This window comes from Aotus nancymaae, unplaced genomic scaffold (genome assembly GCF_030222135.1).
Source record: "Aotus nancymaae isolate 86718 unplaced genomic scaffold, 86718_ANA_hifiasm-v0.15.2.pri h1tg000011l, whole genome shotgun sequence".
In the NCBI taxonomy this organism is placed as follows: domain Eukaryota; kingdom Metazoa; phylum Chordata; class Mammalia; order Primates; family Aotidae; genus Aotus; species Aotus nancymaae.
The window spans coordinates 2221231-2238156 of record NW_026988422.1 but is presented as its reverse complement, the minus strand read 5'-3'; the positions used below and the strand labels follow the sequence as shown (position 1 = coordinate 2238156).

General features: G+C 40.5%; 1 protein-coding gene and 1 non-coding gene across 2 annotated transcripts in view; one reads left to right on the top strand and one right to left on the bottom strand.

Annotated features, from left to right (window-relative positions):
* Window positions 1-16926, bottom strand: part of TMEM45A (transmembrane protein 45A) — a 91577-nt gene that overhangs the window by 53269 nt on the left and 21382 nt on the right. The gene's annotated exons all lie outside the window — the stretch shown is intronic.
* Window positions 4649-4754, top strand: LOC135274354 (U6 spliceosomal RNA). Its single transcript, XR_010342198.1, has one exon. It is a non-coding gene; the product is annotated as a U6 spliceosomal RNA (small nuclear RNA).

The window sequence follows — 16926 nt, the reverse complement described above, 5'->3', positions numbered from 1 at the left end:
AAATGCCAGAAGAAATGATAGAATTTAGAATTTTATATACCTTAATAAATAAATAGAGTCACACAATGTTAATCAAAGAACGCTGACAACCAGAAGAGCAACAACTCAACAAGATATGCCCAATGTATTCTCATAGAAAAAAAAAGCCTGAGTGTGATGCAAACTATTTATATAATGACTAATTTATGAGACATACAGGGGCAGGGGAACATTTAAACTATATCACAAGAATGCAATCAGTAAAATCTAGATGATGCAAAATTCAACAGGACAAAATAGTTTCTGCAACAGGTAAATTCAAAGTAAAACAAAAAGAGATAAAGAACCCACAGATTAAAAGAGACTTCTGAGTCATATCTGTAATTACAATATATGGGCTTTATTTGGATCCTAATTCAAACAAAAATGATTCAGGATTTTCAATTTCATATAGATCCTAATAGTATCACATACAGATTTTTTTAAAGAATCCTTATTTTGTAAAGATATATACTAAAATATGATGGATCAAATAATGTGGTGAGTTGGATTCACTTCAAAATTGTGATGGTTAATTTTATGTATCAATTTGGTTAAAACATAACTCAGTTTTTGGTCAAAGACTAGTCTAAATGTTACTGTGAAGATATTTTTACGTGTTATTAACATTTAAATCAGTACACTTTCAATAAAGCAGATTACCCTCTATACTGGTGAAAGGAGACGGGCAGGAATCATTCAAGCAGTTGAAGGTCTTAAAAGACTAAGGTCTTCTCTAGGGTGAATGAATTCTGCCTCTAGACTGCCCTTGGTTTTGAGATTGCAACATCAACTCTCCCCTGGGACCCCATCTGCAGGCCAGCAGATTTCAGACTTGTCAGCCCCACGGAAAATTGTATGAGCCAATTCCTAAATCTCCCTACCTACATCCCAAACACAAACTTTTGGTTATGTCTCTCTAGAGAACCCTAACTGATACAAATATTATCTGGGGGATGGGGGAAGTGGATGGAAGAATGGATAAAATAAAGTTGGCATGAGTTAGTAATTGTTTTGAAACTGGGTAATCGGTATGCTATACTATTCTATTTTTATATATATTTTAAATTTTCCATTTAAAAAGTTGGGAAGGATAAAAAGAGATGGAAGAGCCAAGGAACAGAGACACAGTCTTTCTGTCCAGGGTCTGCACAGGTAGACATGTTGTTCTGATAGAACAAAATATCAGAAATTAAGGTTGGCCTAGCGCAGTGGTTCATGCCTGTAATTCCCAGCACTTTGGGAGGCCGAGGCAGGTGGATTACTTGAGCCCAGGAGTTTGAGACCAGCCTGGGCAACATAATGAAACTCCATATTTACAAAAAAAAAAAAAAAAAAAAAAAGTTAGCTAGGCATAATGGCACGTGCCTGTAGTCCCAGCTACTCAGGAGGCTGAGGTGGGAGAATCACTCAAGCTTGGGAGGCAAAGGTTGCAGTGAGCTGAGATCACACCACTGCACTCCAGCCTGTGTGACAGAGTGAGATCCTGTCGCAAAAAAAAAAATAAAAATAAACAAAGGCTGGCCTGGGGAATCCGAGGTTGTGACTCCAAGACTCACAAGGGAGTGGTTACAACGAAAAGGTCTAGTCTTGGAAGTGATTGTTCTCTTGATCTTGAATTTCCAGTCTGATGTAGGCTGTTCCCACTATGCCCCACAGCACTTGCACATGCCCTCACTGCAGCATGGCCTCCCACACCACATTGAGATGGCCTCTTTGAGTCTCCATCTCTTCCCACTACCCAGGAGCACCTTATTTATTCAAGCACCAAGCTCGCACTTGAAAATGTTAAATGACTGAATCAAAGCTCTGCTGAGCATGGGATAGCTAATACCCAGTGAAAGCAAGAACGAGATAAGCAGTGTTTCTCAAACTCATATGCTACTGCCTTCTAGCCCCTGTTTGTTTTTTGTTTTTTGTTTTTCTTTCTGTTAATTGTTAAAGCCTACAACTAATTGCTCCATTTTTAATTTCTTCCTGTTCTCTGCTTTTAAATCCCCCTCCCAACCAAACATTTGAGGTCTTATTGGTGAAAGGAGTGTTTGTATGGAAACAATGGCATTCGTCACCATACAACTTTATAAAATGAACCTTCAAAATTGTTGTTCTGGGTAGGAGAGAAAATCCCATCCAACAAGTAGGAGCTTCATTTGCAGTGCTTTCTTTCTAATCTCCTGTAAAACAAAACTCCCTGACCCTTAGGACCTGTTATGAAAGTCATTGTTTTTACATTGCTCTGCCCTTACGGTGACAGAATTTTAATGTGAATGTTCATTAAAATAAGCTGTTTCTTTGGCTTTGTCATAATATTCTGCATGGTCTTGGAATAAATTCATTGATTCTACAGTCAGAATTTAAAATCCTAGGATATCTCATTTATATATTAAATAACTGATTTTTAAAACAGTGCAATGCCAACTTTTCTTTTAAAGTTAGCTTAAAGTTTAGGGAGACTTTAAAGTAAACAGGAAAGGAAGCTGCATTAGAAAAAAGAGAGAAGTATCTAAATTCCAATCTCGTTTTAATTCAAATTTAGAGAAGAAAAGGTGGAGAGTTTATAGTCTGCCATGCTTCATGGAAAATGTTCTGACTCCTGTACAGAAAAACAAGTGGTCCAAGTGAGTTGAAGTCTCCTTCCATCTTGCCTCCTCCTCTGTCCCCTGATTTCACCCTTAAAGTCGTTACTTCAGCCCCAAGAAATCCCCACCTTCCATTCTGCCCTCACTTCACAGAAGGTCAGGTATACAAGTTCATGACAAAACCTCAAAGTAAATGAAAATAAACCAAGAGGATAAATCAGTAACTACCTCCTGAGCTGCCGCTGCCCAGATTGAGTTGCACACCCCTGAGGGAGAGCAAGTTTCCCTGAGAAAACCAAACATAGAGCCTTACAGTCTTAGAGATGTGAAAGGTTCCCAGAAAACGCATCAGTAACCTGTGCTGACAGTCATGCTGGAATATAATCCATGTTTTCAGTTTTCCTGTCCTTCAACCCTTGACACCCCATGGATATCTGAAGGTAGAGTGACCACATTAGCAACAACAAAGTGCAGAACACCCAGTGAAATTTAAATTTCATGTAAATAACAAGCAATTTTTTAGCACAAGTATGTTCCATATAGTGCATGTGTTGTTTATTCAAAATTCAAATTTCACTAAGCATTCTGCATTTTATCAGGTGATCCATGAAGGAATTTCCATAGGGCAATGACCATTGCAATTGCTCAGAGTGAAATTTCTCAAGCACCACCAGTCTTATCGGGCATCCTGAGTTGTCTTGGTTGTCACTTTTGGATATTTTCAAATCTCTATTTGAACATCCTATGCTTTTCTGAATTATATCCGGGCTATTCCTAAACCAAAAGTGGTCCTGTATCTCATTAACACAATTAGAAATTTGGTCTAAAATGTTGGTGGTTCCATCAAGTGAGCTGAAGATTCCTTGGCCAAGGTTCCATTGCAAGAGGTCATTATGAATTGGTATATCTTACTTCTCAATCAACAGATGCTAAAACTATAGCCACAATCAAATTGCAGGATGGGATGGAGAGATACCTGGAAATCTTCAGATGTTAAAAATGGGTATATCTCATCTTTGATAAGGATGGAATCCTTGGTCAAGGATGATTTCCAATGTTTCTGCCAACCTCGTCACAATTCCCAGCATTCTGACACCATAGTCACTGAATTATTAGCTTTTTCCTGGTTCTGAACAAATAAAAAAAGAGGCCAAAGTTTTGGGTCAAAAGTAAGGACCATAATGAGGGTAGCCAAGAATGATGGCACTATATTAACCTTGTTGTTCCTTTGAACAGATTTTTAAAATATAGTATAGAAGACGTCTGAATTCTTGTTGGAGTTTTGTTTCTTTTCTTGTCATCAAATACTGCAGTAATTTATACACATTTCAGTCTCCACAAAAGAGTTGTTGAAATACTTTTTTACTGACTCAATTTATTCTCACTTTACAAATATCTATTGTGCACTGACTCTGGACCAGTTGTCACAATCCTCTTTTGTTGACTAACTGCTACACCCTACATCTTCCAAAGAGATCAATAGAAAGAAACGTGGGCTCTTGTGCAGTGATTTCTGATGTAGGTGGTGTCCTAAAAAGCATATATATTATCATTTTAAATTACATTTATGTATTTTAAATACCTATTTTTAAATACTGACATAAATAGAGGATACGAGATTTTTTGTCTTGGTCCAAAAAAATTCAGAAACATGATTATAGCCACATGGACTCACTTTTTGCCTGTGACTGCAAAGATAAAAGCCAACCTTGAACTAGATTCTTCCTTCCAGTTAAAGCTTCCTAGTTTGAAAAGGACCTTGCTTAAATGCTTAGGGAACTCAAAGCATTCTTTGTAGCTTAATTTGCTCAAGTTATGACCAGTCTGTTGCAATCCAAAACTAATGGATTTCAAAAGATAAAAGAAAATCTAGAATTTTTTTGGCAGATAATTTATTTTTTTCATTGAAAATACAGACTTCTTTGTGGCTAACTTGACTTAAGTCTATCTGCAGTACTATCTAAAGAACATTCCCTACAAGAAGAGTTCACATTGCCTACTCATTCTATCAATTGGCTTTATAATAAGTCCTAGCAAAAAACAAAGCAAGGGTGCTTGCTTTGGCAGCACATATACTAAAACTGGAACAACACAGAAAAGATTAGCATGGCCCCTGTGCAAGGATGACATGCAAATCGTGAAGCATTCTATATTTTTGAGAGTGGGAGCCAAAATTCAACATCCTTAAAGAAAATAACTTTCAATCTAGAATTTCATATCCAGACAAACTAAGCTTTGTAAGCAAAGGAGAAATAAAATCCTTTGTGAACAAGCAATTGCTGAGAGATTTCATCACCAGGCCTGCCTTACAAGAACTCCTGAAAGAAGCACTAAACACAGAAAGGAACAACCAGTACCAGCCACTCCAAAAACATACCAAGTGGTAAACAGCATCGACACAATGAAGAAACTGTGTCAACTAATGGCCAAAGTAACCAGCTAGCATCCAAATGGCAAGATCAAATTCACACATAACAATATTAACCTTAAATGTAAATGGGCTAAATGCCCCAATCAAAAGATACAGACTGGCAAATTGGATAAAAAGTCAAGACCCATCGGTGTTCTGTATCCAGGAAATCCATCTCACATGCAAGGACACACATAGGCTCAAAATAAAGGGATGGAGGAAGATTGATGAAGCCAATGTAGAGGAAAAAAAGCAGGAGTTGCAATCCTAGTCTCTGATAAGATAGACTTTAAACCAACAAAGATCAAAAGAGACAAGGGCATTACATAATGGTAAAAGAACCAATGCATCAAGAAGAGCTAATGATCCTAAATATATACACACCCAATACAGGAGCATCCAGATACATAAAGCAAGTTCTTAACAACCTACAAAGAGACTTAGACTCCCACACAATAATAGTGGGAGACTTTAACACTCCACTGTCAATATTAGACAGATCAAAGAGACAGAAAATTAACAAGGATATCCAGGACTTGAACTCAGATCTGGACCAAGCAAATCTAATAGACATCTACAGAACTCTCCACCCCAAATCCACAGAATATACATTCTTCTCAGCACCACATCACACCTACTCTAAAACTGACCACATAATTGGAAGTAAATCACGAACGGAAATCATAACAAACAGTCTCTCAGACCACAGTGCAATCAAGTTAGAACTCAGAATTCAGAAACTAATTCAGAACCACACAGCTTCGTGGAAACTGAACAACTGGCTCTTGAATGTTGACTGGATAAACAATGAAATGAAGGCAGAACTAAAGATGTCCTTTGAAACCAACTAGAATGAAGGCACTATGTACCAGAATCTCTGGGACACATTTAAAGCAGTGTCTAGAGGAAAATTTATAGCAATAAATGTCCACATGAGAAGCAAGGAAAGATCTAAAATCAACACCCTATCATCAAAATTGAAAAGAGCTAGAGGAGCAAGATCAAAAAAACTCAAAGGCTAGCAGAAGACAAGAAATAATTAAGATCAGAGAGGATCCAAGATGGCCAAATAGGAACAGCTCTGGACTGCAGTTCCCAGCAAGAACAACACAGAGGATGAGTGCCCACTGCATTTCCAAACAAGTATTCACCGCGCAAAGACCAGCAGACTCCCAGATCAAAAAGTGCCACAAGTTTTCATCATGGCAGTTTCAGCTGGTGCCGGGTTGGCACACAGAAACTCACACAAATCTGGGTGGCTGATTCAACTGGCGCCAGGAATACCTGGAAGACAGAGCTGCCCATTCAACTGAAAAGGAGGGGGCTGAGACAGGGAACCAGGCAATCTGGCTTGGCTGGTACCACCCCCACAAAACAAGCAATCTGAAATGCTCTGGATTGATAGCTTCACAGCAAGCACAGCCGGACCCAGGATGGTCCAGCTCAGTGGGGTGAAGGGTGACCACCACTACCGAGGCAGTCTGCCACTACCAAGGCAGTTCACACAGTGCAGGGCAGAGCCTGCAGAAGCTCAGCAACACCTCTGCTGGCAGACTGTGACTAGACTACTCCGTGAGGGGCAGGGCATCTATGAAAAAAGGCAGCAACATGACAAGAACTTATCAATAAAGCCGACCATCCTAGGACAGAGCACCTGGGAAAAGAGGTGGTTATGAGTTCCGCTGCAGCAAATGTAAAGGTACCTGCCCAGCAGCTCTGCATGGAACAATGGAGCTCCCAGCACAGCACTTGAGCTCCTACAAAGGACAGACCGTCTCCTCAAGCAGCTCCCAGACCCCCATATACCCAAACAGACACCTAATAAAGGAGAGCTCAGGCTGACATCTGGCAGGTACACTCTTCTGGGATAAAGATAACAAAGAAGAAACCGGTAGCAACCCTTACTGTTCTGCAGCCCCCTGCAGGTGATCCCCAGGCAAGCAGGGTCTGGAGTGGAACTCCAGCAGTCCTGCAGTGGAGGGGCCCGACTGTTAGAAGGAAAACTAAGAAACAGAAAGAAATAGCTTCAACATCAACAAAAACTACAAAGACCACAGGTTGATAAAGCCACGAAGATGGGAAGAAACCAGTGCAAAAAGAATGAAAACACCAAAAACCAGAATACATCTCCTCCTCCAAGGGATCACACTCCTCACCAGCTAGGGATCAAAGATGGATGGAGAATGAATCTGATGAACTGACAGAAACAGGCTTCAGAAAGTGGGTAATAACAAACTTATCAGAGCTAAAAGAACATGTGCTAACCCAATGGAAAGAAACTAAAAACCTTGAAAAAAGGTTAGATGAGATGCTAACTAGAATAAACAGCTTAGAGAAGAATATAAATGACTTGATGGAGCTGAAAAACACAACACGAGAACTTCACAAAGCATACACAAGTTTCAATAGCCAAATCGACCAAGCAGAAGAAAGGATATCAGAGAATAAAGATCAACTCAAGGAAATAAAACGAGAAGGCAAGAATAGAGGGAAAAGAGTGAAAAGAAATGAACAAAGCCTCCAAGAAATATGGGATTATGTGAAAAGACCTAATCTACATTTGATAGGTGTACCTGAATGTGAAGGAGAGAATGAATCCAAGTTGGAAAACACTCTTCAGGATATTATCCAGGAGAACGTCCCCAACCTAGCAAGGCAGGCCAACATTCAAGTTCAGGAAATACAGAGAACAGCACAAAGATATTCCTCAAGAAGAGCAACCCCAAGGCACGTAATTGTCAGATTCACCAGGGTTGAAATGAAGGAGAAAATGCTAAGGGCGGCCAGAGAGAAAGGTCACGTAACCCACAAAGGGAAGCCCATCAGACTCACTGAAGATCTCTCTGCAGAAACCCTACAAGCCAGAGGAGAGTGGGTGCCAATATTCAACATCCTTAAAGAAAAGAACTTTCAACCTAGAATTTCATATCTAGCCAAATCAAGCTTCATAAGTGAAGGAGAAAGAAAATCCATTAGGGACAAGCAATTGCTGAGAGATTTCGTCACCACTAGGCCTGCCTTACAAGAGCTCCTGAAAGAAGCACTAAACAAGGAAAGGAACAACCAGTACCAGCCACTCCAAAAATGTACCAAATGGTGAAGACCATGGACAAAATGAAGAAAATGCATAAACTAATGGGCAAAACATCCAGCTAGCATCAAAATGGCAGGATCAAACTCACACATAACAATATTAACCTTAAATGTAAATGGGCTAAATGCCCCAATCAAAAGACACAGACTGGCAAATTGGATAAAAGTCAAAACCCATTGGTGTGCTATATCCAGGAGACCCATCTCATGTGCAAGGACACACATAGGCTCAAAGTAAAGGGATAGAGGAAGATTTACCAAGCAAATGGAGAGCAAAAAAAAAAGCCAGCATTGCAATCCTAATCTCTGATAAAAGGGACCTTAAACCAACAAAGATCAAAAGAGACAAAGAAGGGCATTTCATAATGGTAAAAGGATCAATGCATCAAGAAGAGTTAATGATCCTAAATATATACGCACCCAATACAGAAGCACCCAGATACATAAAGCAAGTTCTTAATGACTTACAAAGAGACTTAGACTCCCACACAATAATAGTGGGAGACTTTAACACTCCACTGTCAATATTAGACAGATCAAAGAGACAGAAAATTAACAAGGATATCCAGGACTTGAACTCAGATCTGGACCAAGCAGACCTAATAGACATCTACAGAAATCTTCACCACGAATCCACAGAATATACATTCCTCTCAGCACTACATCACACCTACTCTAAAACTGACCACATAATTGGAAGTAAATCACTTCTTAGCAAATGCAAAAGAACGGAAATCATAACAAACAGTCTCTCAGACCACAGGGTAAACATTTAGAACTCAGAATTAAGAAACTAACTCAGAACCACCCAACTTCATGGAAACTGAACAACTGGCTCCTGAATGTCGACTGGATAAACAATGAAATGAAGGTAGAAATAAAGATGTTCTTTGAAACCAACGAGAATGAAGACACAACATACCAGAATCTCTGCGACAAATTTAAAGCAGTGTCTAGAGGAAAATTTATAGCAATAAATGGCCACAGGAGAAGCGAGGAAAGATTTAAAATTGACATCCTATCACCAAAATTGAAAGAGCTAGAGGAGCAAGATCAAAAAAACTCAAAAGCTGGCAGAAGACAAGAAATAAGTAAGATCAGAGCAGAACTGAAGGAGATAGAGACACAAAAAAACCCTTCAAAAAATCAATAAATCCAGGAGCTGGTTTTTTGAAAAGATCAACAAAATAGACCACTAGCCAGATTAATAAAAAAAAGAGAGAGAGAAGAATCAAATAGATGCAATAAAAAACGATAAAGGGGATATCACCACTGATTCCACAGAAATACAAACTACAATCAGAGATTACTACAGACAACCCTTGCATATAAACCAGTAAACCTGGAAGAAATGGATAAACTCCTGGACACCTGCACCCTCCCAAGCCTAAACCAGAAAGAAGTTGAAACCTTGGACAGACCAATAACAAGGGCTGAAGTTGAGGCAGCAATTAATAGCCTGCCAACCAAAAAAAGTCCAGGTCCAGATGAGTTCATACCTGAATTCTACCAGACATACAAAGAAGAGCTGGTACCATTCTTTCTGAAACTATTCCAAACAATACAAAAAGAGGGAATCCTTCCCAAATCATTTTATGAGACCAACATCATCCTGATACCAAAACCTGGCAGAGACTCAACAAGAAAAGAAAACTTCAGGCCAATATCCATGATGAACATTGATGCAAAAATCCTCAATAAAATACTGGCAAACCGATTGCAACAGCACATCAAAAAGCTTATCCCTCACGATCAAGTAGACTTCATCCTGGGGATGCAAGGCTGGTTCAACATACACAAGTCTACAAACGTAATCCATCACATAAACAGAACCAAATACAAAAACCACACAATTAATCTCAATAGATGCAGAGAAGGCCTTTGACAAAATTCAACAGCCCTTTATACTAAAAACTCTCAATAAACTAAGTATCGATGGAATGTACCTCAAAATTATAAAAGCTATTTATGACAAACCCACAGCCAATATCATACCGAAGGGGCAAAAACCGGACACATTCCCTTGGAAATCTAGCACTAGACAAGGATACCCTCTCTCACCCCACCTATTCAATATAGTATTGGAAGTTCTAGCCAGAGCAATTAGGCAAGAAAAAGAAATAAAGGGTATTCAATTAGGAAAAGAGGAAGTCAAATTGTCTCTATTTGCAGATGATATGATTGTATATTTAGAAGACCCTATCATCTCAGCCCAAAATCTCCTTAAACTGATAAGCAACTTCAGCAAAGTCTCGGGATACAAAATCAATGCGCAGAAATCAAAAACACTCCTATACACCAATAACAGATTTAAAGAGAGCCAAATCAAGAACGAACTGCCATTCACAATTGCTACCAAGAGAATAAAATACCTAGGAATACAACTAACAAGGAACATAAAGGACCTTTTCAAGGAGAAATACAATCCACTGCTCAAGGAAATAAGAGAGGACACAAACAGATGGAGAAACATTCCATGCTTATGGTTGGGAAGAATTAACATTGTGAAAATGGCCATACTGCCAAAGTAATTTATATATTCAATGCTATCCCCATCAAGCTACTTATGACCCTCTTCACAGAACTGGAAAAAAACACCTTAAATTTCACATGGAACCAAAAGAGAGCCCGCATGGCCAAGACAATTCTAAGCAAAAAGAACAAAGCTGGAGGCATCATGCTACCTGACTTCAAACTATACTACAAGGCTACAATAATCAAAACAGCATGGTACTGGTACGAAAACAGAGATACAGACCAATGGAACAAAACAGAGGCCTTGGAGGCAATGCCACACATCTATAACCATCTGATCTTTGACAAACTTGACAAAAACAAGCAATGGGGAAAGGATTCTCTGTTTAATAAACAGTGTTGGGAAAACTGGCTAACCATGTGTAGAAAGCAGAAACTGGACCCCTTCCTGACACCTTACACTAAAATTAACTCCAGATAGATTAAAGACTTAAACATAACACCTAACACCATAAAAACTCTAGAAGAAAACCTAGGCAAAGCCATTCAGGACATAGGCATAGGCAAGGACTTCATGGCTAAAACACCAAAAACATTGGCAACAAAAGCCAAAATAGACAAATAGTATCTAATTAAACTCCAGAGCTTCTGTACAGTGAACTGGCAACCAACAGAATGGGAAAACATTTTTGCAATCTACCTATCTGACAAAGGACTGATATCCAGAATCTACAAAGAACTGAAACAGATTTACAAGAAAAAAACAAACCCATTCAAAGTGGGCAAAGGATATGAACAGACACTTTTCAAAAGAAGACATATATGAGGCCAAGAAACATATGAAGAAATGCTCATCATTACTGGTCATTAGAGAAATGTAAATCGAAACCACTGAGATACCATCTCATGCCAGTTAGAATGGTGACCATTAAAAAATATGGAGACAAAAGATGCTGGAGAGAATGTGGAGAGATAGGAACACTTTTACACTGTTTGTGGGAGTGTAGATTAGTTCAACCATTGTGGAAGACAGTATGGCGCTTCCTCAAGGACCTAGAGATAGAAATTCCATTTGACCCAGCAATCCCATTACCGGGTATATAGCAAAGGATTATAAATCGTTCTATCATAAAGACACATGCACACATATGTTCATTGCGGCACTGTTTACAATAGCAAAGACCTGGAACCAACCCAAATGCCCATCGACGATAGGCTGGACAAGAAAAATGTGGCACATAAACACCATGGAATACTATGCAGTCATAAAAAATGATGAGTTCATGTCCTTTATAGGGACATGGATGAATCTGGAAACCATCATTCTCCGCAAACTGACACAAGATCAGAAAATCAAACACCGTATGTTCTCACTCATAGGCGGGTGTTGAACAATGAGAACACACAGACACAGGGAGGGGAGTATCACACACTGGGGTCTGATGGGGGGGACTGGGGAGGGACAGCGTGGGGTGGGGAGTTTGGGGAGAGATAACATGGGGAGAAATGCCAGATATAGGAGACAGAGGGAAAGAGGCAGCAAACCACATTGCCATGTATGTACCTATGCAACAATCCTGCATGTTCTACACATGTACCCCAGAACCTAAAGTGCATTAATATATATATTTTGTTTAAGTGAGGAAAGCTTGACTAACAATAGCACCTTAAATTTGTGTAAGACTTTTAGTATTTCCAAGTCTGTGAGCCATTTAACCCTCACATAGGGAGGATCTAATGAAGTATGATTAGGAACAGAGGAAGAAGAGCTGAGGCATGACTGCCTCCAGCCTCCTGTATTCATGACTTTGAGTGTTTTTCACTGTTCCTCTTTGACAGAAGTAAATCAAAAACACATTTAATTAAGAGTGGCCAAAAACAAGTGACAAATCAACAATAATATGATTTGTGTCGGTGAGGGGTAGGGGACCCTCTAGAGACTGCTGGGCAAGAAAAATAACATACCCAAGAGCCAATAGGAGCCTTTTTGACTAAATTCTCTCAAATCTACTTTGGATCGCTGGTGGACCTTAGAGATCCGACACTGAATAAGTCCCTTGAGGTCCCATCCAGTTCCAAGACAGCACAATTCAGTGTCACTATCCAGCATTTCTGACCAGCACCATCAGCATACAGTCAGACCCCAGCCCATTACCAGATATAAGAAGATGCTGACACTAGAGACACAAAAAGAAAGCAAGGCCAGACATCCCCGGAAGCAACTCCATTAATCAATATATGCATGGCTTGCCATCCTTTTAACAATGACATGAGTTAAGGGTTCTGTGGCCCTTTGCATAAGTAACTAGTCTACAGTACTTAACGACTTATGGACTAGGCATTTGTGAAACGCTCGATAAACAGTGTCTCATTTTATCCACCCAACCCCAAGGGGTACAAATTACTTTAGCCTCATGTATTAACTGATGAGAAAACTAAGGCTTAGAAAATATAAATGAGTTCTTGAAAAGGTGCCCACAGCTAGTTTAATGGCAGAGCTGGGATTTGAAGCTGGTCTGATGGATGCCAGAAACTGAGCTCTTGGTAATAATATTCTTTCTCTCTCTTCCCTGGGAGGCAGTGGCCCTTAGCATTTGAAGAATGATGACTCAATCATGCCTGACCCAAAAGACTATGCAAGGCAGGAGGAGAAATATGGGAAGACGGCTGAAGACAAGACTTTTAAGAACTCCTCAAGCTAAAGAGTTTGGCAGTAGTACATGCTTGTCTGCAAACGGTGTCATTGCACGTAGAAGGAAAAGGTAAAGGTGAAAAGTGAGAGACACACAGAAGCTCCCAGCACACTGCTCCTCTGCCAGCAGCAGGGTGCTAGCGGGGAAGTTACATGGGCTAAGTGGTATTTCAGGAAGATTAATTTGGCAGCCTCACAAAGAATATATGAAAGGGAGAAAGAGGCTGGAGGCAAGGAAATGAGTTAAGAGGCTGCTGCAAATGCTTATTTCCCACATGATGAGTCTGAGTCAGAGCGGCAGGGAGAACAGGGAGTAAAGGGAGAAATGTGAGTGTTATTCACCACCCACCTGGAAGGAAGAACAGACCAGTCCCAGGACCTGCAAGGTCAGGACTGTGGTCGGTGATGCTTCTGAACAGAGAGAAAACAGGAAAGAAAAGCACTCCCAGAGCCAGTGTTACTTGTTGCATCCCTGCAGCCTCACGTACATGCCTGTCCTGCCTGTCTCCCCGTACCACAGCTCTGAAAAGTCAGGGGACCATTCGTGGGTCTGCTTCTCCCCATTGCTGACCACAAGCACTTTGGAGTCTCAATAAATACTCAGCAGCAGGCTGTTTCCTCTACCTGGAATGCTCTATGTCCACTTTTGGTTGGCAACTGTGTAGGAAGAGCCTCCCTCAAGGCACAGCACAAATGTGTCTTCCTCAGAGAGGCCGTCCATGGCCCAGCTGAATGAAGTAAGGTCTTCTCATTTTCCTTTCCATAGAAACTTGTCTTCACAGTATGCATCGCAATGTGTAATTTTGTATTTGTGGTTTTTTCCATTTATTTTCAAAATAACTTTCTGTTGCTGTTGTTTCTCTACCTCCCCCCAATAGACGTAAGCTTCACAAAGTGCTGCCCAGCAGAAACATAGTGCAAGACACGTATGGAATTTTGATTTTTCAGTAGCCACATTTTTAAAAGTAAAAAGAAACCAGTGAAATTAAGTTTAATAACATATTTTATTGAACCAAATATATCCAAAATGTTGTCATTTAAATATGTGCTCAATAGAAAAAATTAGTAATGAGATAGTTTGCATTCCAGCTTTTTTCTTTTTCTTTTTTTTAAGAGACAGGGTCTCACTTTGCTGCCCAGGTTGGAGTGCAGTGACTCAGTCATAGCTCACTACAGCCTCAAACTCCTGGACTCAAGTGATCCTTCTGCCTCAGTCTCCCAAATAGCTGGGACTACAGGCACACATCGCCACACCCAGCTGCTTTTTTTATTTTTTTAAAGACAAGGTCTCACTATGTTCCCCAGACTGGTCTCCAACTCCTGGCCACAGTGATCCTCCTGCCTCGGCCTCCCAAAGTGCTGGGATTGCAGGTATGAGCCACCATGCCTGGTCTTTTTTTTTATTTTTGTATTAAGCATTTCCAGACTTGTGTAGAAATTAAGACCACATACTAGACATTTAAAAGCAAGACTGCCATTTATAAAAATATCATTGCAGGAAGGAAGGAGAGCTTACTGGTCAGCAATTGAAGACCACCTCAGAAACCCGTCAAAGACTGGCTTTTTATAGGAAAAACCTCCACAGACTCAAAAAGCCTCTAGTCTCCTGCCCATGGGAAAGCGTGCCCTGGAAATAGTGTGGGGACAAGGTGGAGTGTTAACTACCCCAACTTCTGTGTGTATTTTACACTTACAACACATCTCAACTGCGACCAGCCACATTTTAAATGTGCAGTAGCCACAAGTGGCTCATGGCTGCCATATTGGACAATGTAAATCTTGCAGGATGCCTGACAAATATTACTTACCTAATAAAGAGTTGATATATGAAAGCCAGGGGAAAGGCAAGAAAGAAGGAAAAGAGGAAAAGAAAAAAGATAGATGGGAAGGAAAGAGAAATTAACATCTGTTGAGTAGTTACTATGTTACATTCTTTCATACATCAATAAATTATGTCATTTAATCCTCGTATCAACCCTGGTGAGAGAGGTATTATTAGAACCACCTTTATAAATGAGGACACTGATGTCATGTCACTTGCCCAAGATCATGCTGTCTTTTGAATGAAAGAAGCAGGACAGAGAACGCAGTCTCCCCCAACTATCCTCCCGCACACACAGAAGCCATATGTCACAAGTCTCTTCGAGCCAGCTTGCCATCTAGATTTCTTTCTCCTCCAGCTGAAACTTTACAGGGTTTTTATGAGTGAGTCCCATAGACATTCTCCTTCCAAAAGTATGATCTGACCATTGCAGGCTAATGTAGAGGCCTCCTCTCCCTCCTTAAGTGATCCTTATTTCATTAGCTGCTGTTGCCCATTAGAATTCTACTGTGACCAAACAAAATGGTGGCACTTGAAGTTCCACTCTCTAGCTCTATGCAGTTTTCTTCCTTCCTTCATTCAATTAGCACACATCCCAGATAACTCTGTTCAAAGAGAAAGAAAAGAAGAAGGAAAAGAAGAAGAAGGAGAAGGAGAAGGAGAAGAGAAGAAGGAGAAGAAGAAAGAAGGAGGAGGAGGAAGAGGAGAGGGGATGGGGGAGAGGGAGGGGAAGGGGAGAAAAAACTCAAGCTAAAAGTCATCTCATCTCATGCAGGGAACCTCCTCTGACCACTTTCCATGTATGAGAATCTCCCCCTCTTCTGTGTTCCCGAGGAACCCCATGGAATTTCTCAAGCATACTATCATTGTTTATTTCTCGGATCTCCATCACTGCACTGTGAGCTCCTGAAAGGCAGAGACTATGACTTCTATCTTTATATTCCCAGTACCCAGCATTTATTGAATAGGGTTGTTGAATGAGTAAATAAATGAATGAATGAACAGATGAACCCACAGCTCTGTTTAAATGTAAGAAGCACCATCTGGTACCACACAGTCCTAAGGCCTAAAAAAGGACTAGTGTGTACTCTTGCAATAGCTGAATTCCACCCAGATGAGTTATGCAGGTGTGGTTCATGGCAACACAAGCAGACAACATCAGCAGAACTTCTATGACTCCTCCAACCATTACATAAGAAGTGATGTTTTAAGCTATGCAGAAGATGTAGCAAAGCTGGGAGGTCAGGAACCCGTGGAAGTCATGTGAAGTACTCCCAGAATGTGGTAGGATGGAAAGAAGCAGTGGTAAGCATTAGAGTTTGGCCACAGAGCCAAGGATCCTGGTCATGCGAGTCTGGAGGGGACAGGGGACATGCAGTGTTGGTATCCCTCTATCCTTCCTTCTAGAGGGACAGGTGGTGTCAGAGTGCATCAAGCAATGGGTGCAACCCCAGGAACTTAGCTCTCCCAAACTTACAACATCCTGGGAAAAGAGATTCACCTTCTAGGATCATCGTCAAAGATGTTTATGGATGGGACACTTTCTTGCATCTTGAGATTGTGTTCTATGCTAGATCTTGACCTAGAGCTTCTAACTTTAGCTGAAGCATACCTGTGTGCCCCTAATGGGAACAGGTGTGCCAGAGGGAAACACAAATCCCCTAAGTCCCAGGAATAGCCAGGTGAGGGTGAGGGGGCAAGGACTATAGTAGCCAGACCCTGATGGCCTACTGCCTAAAAATGAGCCCTCCCATCTACATAAATCATACCATGTCCATGTATACTATGACATGAAAAAGGTTGGGACGCATTGATTAGACTATAGGAGATGATTGGC